Source organism: Protomyctophum parallelum, assembly GCF_964188405.1.
Source record: "Protomyctophum parallelum genome assembly, chromosome: 1".
Taxonomy (NCBI): Eukaryota; Metazoa; Chordata; class Actinopteri; order Myctophiformes; family Myctophidae; genus Protomyctophum; species Protomyctophum parallelum.
The window spans coordinates 17,213,309-17,226,219 of record NC_139697.1 but is presented as its reverse complement, the minus strand read 5'-3'; positions in this window follow the sequence as shown (position 1 = coordinate 17,226,219).

The following is a 12,911-nucleotide window of genomic DNA, read 5'->3' as shown; positions in this document are numbered from 1 at the left end:
TCGTTGAATAATATTTTGTCCAATTCCATGCTGTATTGATGTTGGTACCATTAGGAGAGATGACAGGCAAACATTGTTTAAAATAATAATTCTTCTACATCCTCTAATTGTGTAGACTTCTTGTAAATTAAGTAATGCAAATGTTTAACAATAGTTTAACTCTTGAGGCTGTAAATGTACGGTTCCATTTGGTTTCACTTTACACTCTCAAGAGTTAAAGATCTATAAAGGGTCCATTCGGTGGTCCCCGGACCACTAGTTGAGAACCACTGATATACAGTAAGACATCAGGTACAAATAATCCATATTATAGCCTACAAAAAAGTTCAAAAATATTTAAAACACAAAATCTTAATAGCCCTTGGTTTGATATAGTGTAGGAAGATTTAAATGGCGTGTGACATCCATGATTAAGTGGGTGAATTTAGCACCATGACTTAGACAACTGTCACTTGAACATAATAGATCTGACGCCCACCTTGAAGGTATTGTCAGTGAGGTACATCCTTACCTGTTACTTCAGAAATGAAGTTTCAGAACATGATGAATGAGGATTGATGAGATAATGATTATTATCTCTGACTCGTCGAGGACTGCAACCCTCTTCAAGATCCATTCTGATTTCTGAAATCACTGTTAAAATCATTATAACAATGTAGAAACCCTTCTTATAACTAATATATGAAACTAGCATTCTGATTCCTGAGAATGTTTTGAAAACTAAGTTTCTGTAAGGTGTTTTGAATTTAAGTAAGATGTTGTTGCTTGAAGGATAGGCCTACTATGGATATTTATTGGCATTAAATGCAAACTACTATCAATATTGATTGAACAACATTGTCAGAATGTGTACTACAACAGTAAAAGTGTAAATGTAACTTCATTTTGTGATTGCAAAAAGGTCAAATTCTGCACTACATTAAAATAGGCATATTAACGTGATGCAATTACTATAGGGAGACTTTCCACAATGTGAAATTATAGGAATACCAGCCATTATAAACTAAAGTATTGTTTTATTCTTATAAGGACATTTAATAGAAATATGAATTGTTTTGAAATAGTGTGACAATGGTGGTTCTCAATCAGAGCATCCTAAATTGGGAGGAGTCAGCAATTACCACAGATTGACCATATTAGAGCAATGGTTTTCAACCCTTTTCATATGAAGGCCCATTATCTTTTCTGCATTTGAGCCACAGACCACCATTTGATGACAATTAGCCTCTCTGACCAAAAGCTAAAGAATATTTAGTTGTCGTTGAATAATATTTTGTCCAATTCCATGCTGTATTGATGTTGGTACCATTAGGAGAGATGACAGGCAAACATTGTTTAAAATAATAATTATTCTACATCCTCTAATTGTGTAGACTTCTTGTTAATTAAGTAATGCAAATGTTTAACAATAGTTTAACTCTTGAGGCCGTAAATGTACGGTTCCATTTGGTTTCACTTTACACTCTCAAGAGTTAAAGATCTATAAAGGGTCCATTCGGTGGTCCCCGGACCACTAGTTGAGAACCACTGATATACAGTAAGACATCAGGTACAAATAATCCATATTATAGCCTACAAAAAAGTTCAAAAATATTTAAAACACAAAATCTTAATAGCCCTTGGTTTGATATAGTGTAGGAAGATTTAAATGGCGTGTGACATACATGATTAAGCGGGTGAATTTAGCACCATGACTTAGACAACTGTCACTTGAACATAATAGATCTGACGCCCACCTTGAAGGTATTGTCAGTGAGGTACATCCTTACCTGTTACTTCAGAAATGAAGTTTCAGAACATGATGAATGGGGATTGATGAGATAATGATTATTGTCTCTGACTCGTCGAGGACTGCAACCCTCTTCAAGATCCATTCTGATTTCTGAAATCACTGTTAAAATCATTATAACAATGTAGAAACCCTTCTTATAACTAATATATGAAACTAGCATTCTGATTCCTGAGAATGTTTTGAAAACTAAGTTTCTGTAAGGTGTTTTGAATTTAAGTAAGATGTTGTTGCTTGAAGGATAGGCCTACTATGGAATTTATTGGCATTAAATGCAAACTACTATCAATATTGATTGAACAACATTGTCAGAATGTGTACTACAACAGTAAAAGTTTAAATGTAACTTCATTTTGTGATTGCAAAAAGGTCAAATTATGCACTACATTAAAATAGGTATATTAATGTGATGCAATTACTATAGGGAGACTTTCCACAATGTGAAATTATAGGAATACCAGCCATTATAAACTAAAGTATTGTTTTATTCTTATAAGGACATTTAATAGAAATATGAATTGTTTTGAAATAGTGTGACAATGGTGGTTCTCAATCAGAGCATCCTAAATTGGGAGGAGTCAGCAATTACCACAGATTGACCATATTAGAGCAATGGTTTTCAACCCTTTTCATATGAAGGCCCATTATTCTTTCTGCATTTGAGCCACAGACCACCATTTGATGACAATTAGCCTCTCTGACCAAAAGCTAAAGAATATTTAGTTGTCGTTGAATAATATTTTGTCCAATTCCATGCTGTATTGATGTTGGTACCATTAGGAGAGATGACAGGCAAACATTGTTTAAAATAATAATTCTTCTACATCCTCTAATTGTGTAGACTTCTTGTAAATTAAGTAATGCAAATGTTTAACAATAGTTTAACTCTTGAGGCCGTAAATGTACGGTTCCATTTGGTTTCACTTTACACTCTCAAGAGTTAAAGATCTATAAAGGGTCCATTCGGTGGTCCCCGGACCACTAGTTGAGAACCACTGATATACAGTAAGACATCAGGTACAAATAATCCATATTATAGCCTACAAAAAAGTTCAAAAATATTTAAAACACAAAATCTTAATAGCCCTTGGTTTGATATAGTGTAGGAAGATTTAAATGGCGTGTGACATACATGATTAAGCGGGTGAATTTAGCACCATGACTTAGACAACTGTCACTTGAACATAATAGATCTGACGCCCACCTTGAAGGTATTGTCAGTGAGGTACATCCTTACCTGTTACTTCAGAAATGAAGTTTCAGAACATGATGAATGAGGATTGATGAGATAATGATTATTACCTCTGACTCGTCGAGGACTGCAACCCTCTTCAAGATCCATTCTGATTTCTGAAATCACTGTTAAAATCATTATAACAATGTAGAAACCCTTCTTATAACTAATATATGAAACTAGCATTCTGATTCCTGAGAATGTTTTGAAAACTAAGTTTCTGTAAGGTGTTTTGAATTTAAGTAAGATGTTGTTGCTTGAAGGATAGGCCTACTATGGATATGTATTGGCATTAAATGCAAACTACTATCAATATTGATTGAACAACATTGTCAGAATGTGTACTACAACAGTAAAAGTGTAAATGTAACTTCATTTTGTGATTGCAAAAAGGTCAAATTCTGCACTACATTAAAATAGGCATATTAACGTGATGCAATTACTATAGGGAGACTTTCCACAATGTGAAATTATAGGAATACCAGCCATTATAAACTAAAGTATTGTTTTATTCTTATAAGGACATTTAATAGAAATATGAATTGTTTTGAAATAGTGTGACAATGGTGGTTCTCAATCAGAGCATCCTAAATTGGGAGGAGTCAGCAATTACCACAGATTGACCATATTAGAGCAATGGTTTTCAACCCTTTTCATATGAAGGCCCATTATCTTTTCTGCATTTGAGCCACAGACCACCATTTGATGACAATTAGCCTCTCTGACCAAAAGCTAAAGAATATTTAGTTGTCGTTGAATAATATTTTGTCCAATTCCATGCTGTATTGATGTTGGTACCATTAGGAGAGATGACAGGCAAACATTGTTTAAAATAATAATTATTCTACATCCTCTAATTGTGTAGACTTCTTGTTAATTAAGTAATGCAAATGTTTAACAATAGTTTAACTCTTGAGGCCGTAAATGTACGGTTCCATTTGGTTTCACTTTACACTCTCAAGAGTTAAAGATCTATAAAGGGTCCATTCGGTGGTCCCCGGACCACTAGTTGAGAACCACTGATATACAGTAAGACATCAGGTACAAATAATCCATATTATAGCCTACAAAAAAGTTCAAAAATATTTAAAACACAAAATCTTAATAGCCCTTGGTTTGATATAGTGTAGGAAGATTTAAATGGCGTGTGACATACATGATTAAGCGGGTGAATTTAGCACCATGACTTAGACAACTGTCACTTGAACATAATAGATCTGACGCCCACCTTGAAGGTATTGTCAGTGAGGTACATCCTTACCTGTTACTTCAGAAATGAAGTTTCAGAACATGATGAATGGGGATTGATGAGATAATGATTATTATCTCTGACTCGTCGAGGACTGCAACCCTCTTCAAGATCCATTCTGATTTCTGAAATCACTGTTAAAATCATTATAACAATGTAGAAACCCTTCTTATAACTAATATATGAAACTAGCATTCTGATTCCTGAGAATGTTTTGAAAACTAAGTTTCTGTAAGGTGTTTTGAATTTAAGTAAGATGTTGTTGCTTGAAGGATAGGCCTACTATGGAATTTATTGGCATTAAATGCAAACTACTATCAATATTGATTGAACAACATTGTCAGAATGTGTACTACAACAGTAAAAGTTTAAATGTAACTTCATTTTGTGATTGCAAAAAGGTCAAATTATGCACTACATTAAAATAGGTATATTAATGTGATGCAATTACTATAGGGAGACTTTCCACAATGTGAAATTATAGGAATACCAGCCATTATAAACTAAAGTATTGTTTTATTCTTATAAGGACATTTAATAGAAATATGAATTGTTTTGAAATAGTGTGACAATGGTGGTTCTCAATCAGAGCATCCTAAATTGGGAGGAGTCAGCAATTACCACAGATTGACCATATTAGAGCAATGGTTTTCAACCCTTTTCATATGAAGGCCCATTATTCTTTCTGCATTTGAGCCACAGACCACCATTTGATGACAATTAGCCTCTCTGACCAAAAGCTAAAGAATATTTAGTTGTCGTTGAATAATATTTTGTCCAATTCCATGCTGTATTGATGTTGGTACCATTAGGAGAGATGACAGGCAAACATTGTTTAAAATAATAATTCTTCTACATCCTCTAATTGTGTAGACTTCTTGTAAATTAAGTAATGCAAATGTTTAACAATAGTTTAACTCTTGAGGCCGTAAATGTACGGTTCCATTTGGTTTCACTTTACACTCTCAAGAGTTAAAGATCTATAAAGGGTCCATTCGGTGGTCCCCGGACCACTAGTTGAGAACCACTGATATACAGTAAGACATCAGGTACAAATAATCCATATTATAGCCTACAAAAAAGTTCAAAAATATTTAAAACACAAAATCTTAATAGCCCTTGGTTTGATATAGTGTAGGAAGATTTAAATGGCGTGTGACATACATGATTAAGCGGGTGAATTTAGCACCATGACTTAGACAACTGTCACTTGAACATAATAGATCTGACGCCCACCTTGAAGGTATTGTCAGTGAGGTACATCCTTACCTGTTACTTCAGAAATGAAGTTTCAGAACATGATGAATGAGGATTGATGAGATAATGATTATTACCTCTGACTCGTCGAGGACTGCAACCCTCTTCAAGATCCATTCTGATTTCTGAAATCACTGTTAAAATCATTATAACAATGTAGAAACCCTTCTTATAACTAATATATGAAACTAGCATTCTGATTCCTGAGAATGTTTTGAAAACTAAGTTTCTGTAAGGTGTTTTGAATTTAAGTAAGATGTTGTTGCTTGAAGGATAGGCCTACTATGGATATGTATTGGCATTAAATGCAAACTACTATCAATATTGATTGAACAACATTGTCAGAATGTGTACTACAACAGTAAAAGTGTAAATGTAACTTCATTTTGTGATTGCAAAAAGGTCAAATTCTGCACTACATTAAAATAGGCATATTAACGTGATGCAATTACTATAGGGAGACTTTCCACAATGTGAAATTATAGGAATACCAGCCATTATAAACTAAAGTATTGTTTTATTCTTATAAGGACATTTAATAGAAATATGAATTGTTTTGAAATAGTGTGACAATGGTGGTTCTCAATCAGAGCATCCTAAATTGGGAGGAGTCAGCAATTACCACAGATTGACCATATTAGAGCAATGGTTTTCAACCCTTTTCATATGAAGGCCCATTATCTTTTCTGCATTTGAGCCACAGACCACCATTTGATGACAATTAGCCTCTCTGACCAAAAGCTAAAGAATATTTAGTTGTCGTTGAATAATATTTTGTCCAATTCCATGCTGTATTGATGTTGGTACCATTAGGAGAGATGACAGGCAAACATTGTTTAAAATAATAATTATTCTACATCCTCTAATTGTGTAGACTTCTTGTTAATTAAGTAATGCAAATGTTTAACAATAGTTTAACTCTTGAGGCCGTAAATGTACGGTTCCATTTGGTTTCACTTTACACTCTCAAGAGTTAAAGATCTATAAAGGGTCCATTCGGTGGTCCCCGGACCACTAGTTGAGAACCACTGATATACAGTAAGACATCAGGTACAAATAATCCATATTATAGCCTACAAAAAAGTTCAAAAATATTTAAAACACAAAATCTTAATAGCCCTTGGTTTGATATAGTGTAGGAAGATTTAAATGGCGTGTGACATACATGATTAAGCGGGTGAATTTAGCACCATGACTTAGACAACTGTCACTTGAACATAATAGATCTGACGCCCACCTTGAAGGTATTGTCAGTGAGGTACATCCTTACCTGTTACTTCAGAAATGAAGTTTCAGAACATGATGAATGGGGATTGATGAGATAATGATTATTATCTCTGACTCGTCGAGGACTGCAACCCTCTTCAAGATCCATTCTGATTTCTGAAATCACTGTTAAAATCATTATAACAATGTAGAAACCCTTCTTATAACTAATATATGAAACTAGCATTCTGATTCCTGAGAATGTTTTGAAAACTAAGTTTCTGTAAGGTGTTTTGAATTGAAGTAAGATGTTGTTGCTTGAAGGATAGGCCTACTATGGAATTTATTGGCATTAAATGCAAACTACTATCAATATTGATTGAACAACATTGTCAGAATGTGTACTACAACAGTAAAAGTGTAAATGTAACTTCATTTTGTGATTGCAAAAAGGTCAAATTCTGCACTACATTAAAATAGGTATATTAATGTGATGCAATTACTATAGGGAGACTTTCCACAATGTGAAATTATAGGAATACCAGCCATTATAAACTAAAGTATTGTTTTATTCTTATAAGGACATTTAATAGAAATATGAATTGTTTTGAAATAGTGTGACAATGGTGGTTCTCAATCAGAGCATCCTAAATTGGGAGGAGTCAGCAATTACCACAGATTGACCATATTAGAGCAATGGTTTTCAACCCTTTTCATATGAAGGCCCATTATCTTTTCTGCATTTGAGCCACAGACCACCATTTGATGACAATTAGCCTCTCTGACCAAAAGCTAAAGAATATTTAGTTGTCGTTGAATAATATTTTGTCCAATTCCATGCTGTATTGATGTTGGTACCATTAGGAGAGATGACAGGCAAACATTGTTTAAAATAATAATTATTCTACATCCTCTAATTGTGTAGACTTCTTGTTAATTAAGTAATGCAAATGTTTAACAATAGTTTAACTCTTGAGGCCGTAAATGTACGGTTCCATTTGGTTTCACTTTACACTCTCAAGAGTTAAAGATCTATAAAGGGTCCATTCGGTGGTCCCCGGACCACTAGTTGAGAACCACTGATATACAGTAAGACATCAGGTACAAATAATCCATATTATAGCCTACAAAAAAGTTCAAAAATATTTAAAACACAAAATCTTAATAGCCCTTGGTTTGATATAGTGTAGGAAGATTTAAATGGCGTGTGACATACATGATTAAGCGGGTGAATTTAGCACCATGACTTAGACAACTGTCACTTGAACATAATAGATCTGACGCCCACCTTGAAGGTATTGTCAGTGAGGTACATCCTTACCTGTTACTTCAGAAATGAAGTTTCAGAACATGATGAATGGGGATTGATGAGATAATGATTATTATCTCTGACTCGTCGAGGACTGCAACCCTCTTCAAGATCCATTCTGATTTCTGAAATCACTGTTAAAATCATTATAACAATGTAGAAACCCTTCTTATAACTAATATATGAAACTAGCATTCTGATTCCTGAGAATGTTTTGAAAACTAAGTTTCTGTAAGGTGTTTTGAATTTAAGTAAGATGTTGTTGCTTGAAGGATAGGCCTACTATGGAATTTATTGGCATTAAATGCAAACTACTATCAATATTGATTGAACAACATTGTCAGAATGTGTACTACAACAGTAAAAGTTTAAATGTAACTTCATTTTGTGATTGCAAAAAGGTCAAATTCTGCACTACATTAAAATAGGTATATTAATGTGATGCAATTACTATAGGGAGACTTTCCACAATGTGAAATTATAGGAATACCAGCCATTATAAACTAAAGTATTGTTTTATTCTTATAAGGACATTTAATAGAAATATGAATTGTTTTGAAATAGTGTGACAATGGTGGTTCTCAATCAGAGCATCCTAAATTGGGAGGAGTCAGCAATTACCACAGATTGACCATATTAGAGCAATGGTTTTCAACCCTTTTCATATGAAGGCCCATTATTCTTTCTGCATTTGAGCCACAGACCACCATTTGATGACAATTAGCCTCTCTGACCAAAAGCTAAAGAATATTTAGTTGTTGTTGAATAATATTTTGTCCAATTCCATGCTGTATTGATGTTGGTACCATTAGGAGAGATGACAGGCAAACATTGTTTAAAATAATAATTCTTCTACATCCTCTAATTGTGTAGACTTGTAAATTAAGTAATGCAAATGTTTAACAATAGTTTAACTCTTGAGGCCGTAAATGTACGGTTCCATTTGGTTTCACTTTACACTCTCAAGAGTTAAAGATCTATAAAGGGTCCATTCGGTGGTCCCCGGACCACTAGTTGAGAACCACTGATATACAGTAAGACATCAGGTACAAATAATCCATATTATAGCCTACAAAAAAGTTCAAAAATATTTAAAACACAAAATCTTAATAGCCCTTGGTTTGATATAGTGTAGGAAGATTTAAATGGCGTGTGACATCCATGATTAAGTGGGTGAATTTAGCACCATGACTTAGACAACTGTCACTTGAACATAATAGATCTGACGCCCACCTTGAAGGTATTGTCAGTGAGGTACATCCTTACCTGTTACTTCAGAAATGAAGTTTCAGAACATGATGAATGAGGATTGATGAGATAATGATTATTATCTCTGACTCGTCGAGGACTGCAACCCTCTTCAAGATCCATTCTGATTTCTGAAATCACTGTTAAAATCATTATAACAATGTAGAAACCCTTCTTATAACTAATATATAAAACTAGCATTCTGATTCCTGAGAATGTTTTGAAAACTAAGTTTCTTTAAGGTGTTTTGAATTTAAGTAAGATGTTGCTTGAAGGATAGGCCTACTATGGATATTTATTGGCATTAAATGCAAACTACTATCAATATTGGTTGAACAACATTGTCAGAATGTGTACTACAACAGTAAAAGTGTAAATGTAACTTCATTTTGTGATTGCAAAAAGGTCAAATTCTGCACTACATTAAAATAGGCATATTAACGTGATGCAATTACTATAGGGAGACTTTCCACAATGTGAAATTATAGGAATACCAGCCATTATAAACTAAAGTATTGTTTTATTCTTATAAGGACATTTAATAGAAATATGAATTGTTTTGAAATAGTGTGACAATGGTGGTTCTCAATCAGAGCATCCTAAATTGGGAGGAGTCAGCAATTACCACAGATTGACCATATTAGAGCAATGGTTTTCAACCCTTTTCATATGAAGGCCCATTATCTTTTCTGCATTTGAGCCACAGACCACCATTTGATGACAATTAGCCTCTCTGACCAAAAGCTAAAGAATATTTAGTTGTCGTTGAATAATATTTTGTCCAATTCCATGCTGTATTGATGTTGGTACCATTAGGAGAGATGACAGGCAAACATTGTTTAAAATAATAATTCTTCTACATCCTCTAATTGTGTAGACTTCTTGTTAATTAAGTAATGCAAATGTTTAACAATAGTTTAACTCTTGAGGCCGTAAATGTACGGTTCCATTTGGTTTCACTTTACACTCTCAAGAGTTAGAGATCTATAAAGGGTCCATTCGGTGGTCCCCGGACCACTAGTTGAGAACCACTGATATACAGTAAGACATCAGGTACAAATAATCCATATTATAGCCTACAAAAAAGTTCAAAAATATTTAAAACACAAAATCTTAATAGCCCTTGGTTTGATATAGTGTAGGAAGATTTAAATGGCGTATGACATACATGATTAAGCGGGTGAATTTAGCACCATGACTTAGACAACTGTCACTTGAACATAATAGATCTGACGCCCACCTTGAAGGTATTGTCAGTGAGGTACATCCTTACCTGTTACTTCAGAAATGAAGTTTCAGAACATGATGAATGGGGATTCATGAGATAATGATTATTATCTCGGACTTGTCGAGGACTGCAACCCTCTTCAAGATCCGTGCTGAATTCTGATTAAGGCTTGTGCTGTTATTGTGCAATGGTCTCCCTTGTCATTTGTTTGGTATGATGTATGAAGTTTTGTGATACTGTTAATGATTATTACCATTGGTGAAAGTTAACACCGCTATACAATGTATTCCTTTTGAGTATTGTTGTGTTTTCTAACAGCTAAAAGGTCTCTGGAAGAAGAGGTCAAGGTGTCCAAATCCACCCTGGACTCTCTTCATGAGGAACTACAAACCTGTAAGAAACAATCATTAGTCAATATTCTTCATTCTTGTGTATTTTATTATTATTATTATTGATTATTTTGACCGTATTACTGTATATGTGTGTTACAGTACAAGCTGAAGCATACCAACTGGATGGAATCCAAAAGGACAAAGAAGGTAATACTGTCTCTTCATGAATATGAATACAGTGATGGTGGAATAAGTATCACTGTTAGTAAAGTACCGTTTACCGAAGTATCAATACTGCAATGTAGAAACATGCTAGCTGTTACAAGTGAATGTCTGGTATTCAAAATGTACTTGAGTAAAAGTATAAAAGTATTGGCATCAAAGTGTACTTAAACTACGAAAAGTTAAAAGTACAGTATGCATTGTGCAGAATGTCCCATTTCACAATTTTATTCATTTTGAAAGCGACGCGTTGTGAGCTTGTAGATCGGCTTCTTTCAAAATAGCCAAAGTACATATAAGTGGTTAATGTATGTTTTGTAATAATAATCAAAGTCTGAGGGCTCCATTTAGTCACGCTAAACCCCTTATCCCTAAACTTCTTTGCCTTTTTTTACGATTTTGAAAAACATTTTTGAATAGTTCAACTAGCCAATCTACATTGACACGTGAGCTTGTAGACTGGCTATATTAACTATTCAAAAATGTTTTGCAAAATAGTAAAAAAAAAAGGCAAAGAAGTTTAGGGATAAGGTGTTTAGTGGTGACGAAAATCCATACCTCTTCTACTACAGTGAATGGAAAAGTGACTGATGTTAGTCTGCCTCAAACGTTACTCTTTTACCTGCTTTTTACTAACACTAACATTACAAAGATGCCCAGAACATCGGGATGAACCTGTGCAGTTTATGGCTGCTCCAACAGTAGTGGCAAGATTCAAAAAAGAAAAAAATACGAAATGTCAAAATATCCACCGCGGTGGCCGAGAGCAGGGCCATAGAGTAATGGTTGAGACAAAGCAGTGAAAGGTCCTGAAAGATACATAACGTCAGTCTTACCCAATACCCAATCTTTCCGGTTTATGAACACAAGGCTGCTGTACTTTATACCTCATACTAAGCATTTAAATTATGTGTGGTTGATTGACATGTATGGGAAGTGTCACCTGTGTATCAATTGCTGGCAAGATGGCTGCGGTCTGAATATGGAGAATTGCTGCCTGTTTGTCTTCATACTGTGGATTATTGAGTATCAAGTTGGGTTCTGTTTAATTGAAGTTCAACGGTATGTTTTACTTTCTTCTTGAGCCTTTGTTGAGTTGGAAAAAATTCACGCCCATACGTTCTCTTTCCCCATTCTAGTTCAAACATAATTTCATGTGATCTGCATGGAGTTATAATTAATGAATACGTGGATTTTGATTAATATTTCAAACCATACATTAACCACTATAACCACCAACCCTATATATATATATATATATATATATATATATATATATATATATACAGTATATGTATGAAAATAGCCGATCTACATGAAGCTTAGCATCGCGATGCATTGATGTGTTCAGAGTCTTAGGGGGGAATGTACAGTGACATGTGTGTGTGTGTGTGTGTGTGTGTGTGTGTGTGTGTGTGTGTGTGTGTGTGTGTGTGTGTGTGTGTGTGTGTGTGTGTGTGCGCGCGCTCGTGCGTGTGTTCAGAGTCTTACAGGGTGCTGCAGTACCAGTGTGATGAGGCTGAACAAGAGTCTGCCAGGTAAGAGCTCTGGAAACTGTTTGGTTCACTAGTTTGAGCTCTGGAAATTGTCTAGTTCACTAGTTTGAGCTCTGGAAACTGTCTGGCTCACTAGTTTGAGCTCTGGAAACTGTCTGGCTCACTAGTTTGAGCTCTGGAAACTGTCTGGTTCACTACAGCGGTGGCCAGACGGTTTGCAGAGCGGTCTTGATATCAGAAGGTCACTAGTTCGTATTCCCGGACCGGCATGTTAAAATTACCACAGTTGAAGTGCCCTTGAACAAGGCATTGAACCCGACCATGAAATGTTCTATGAGCAG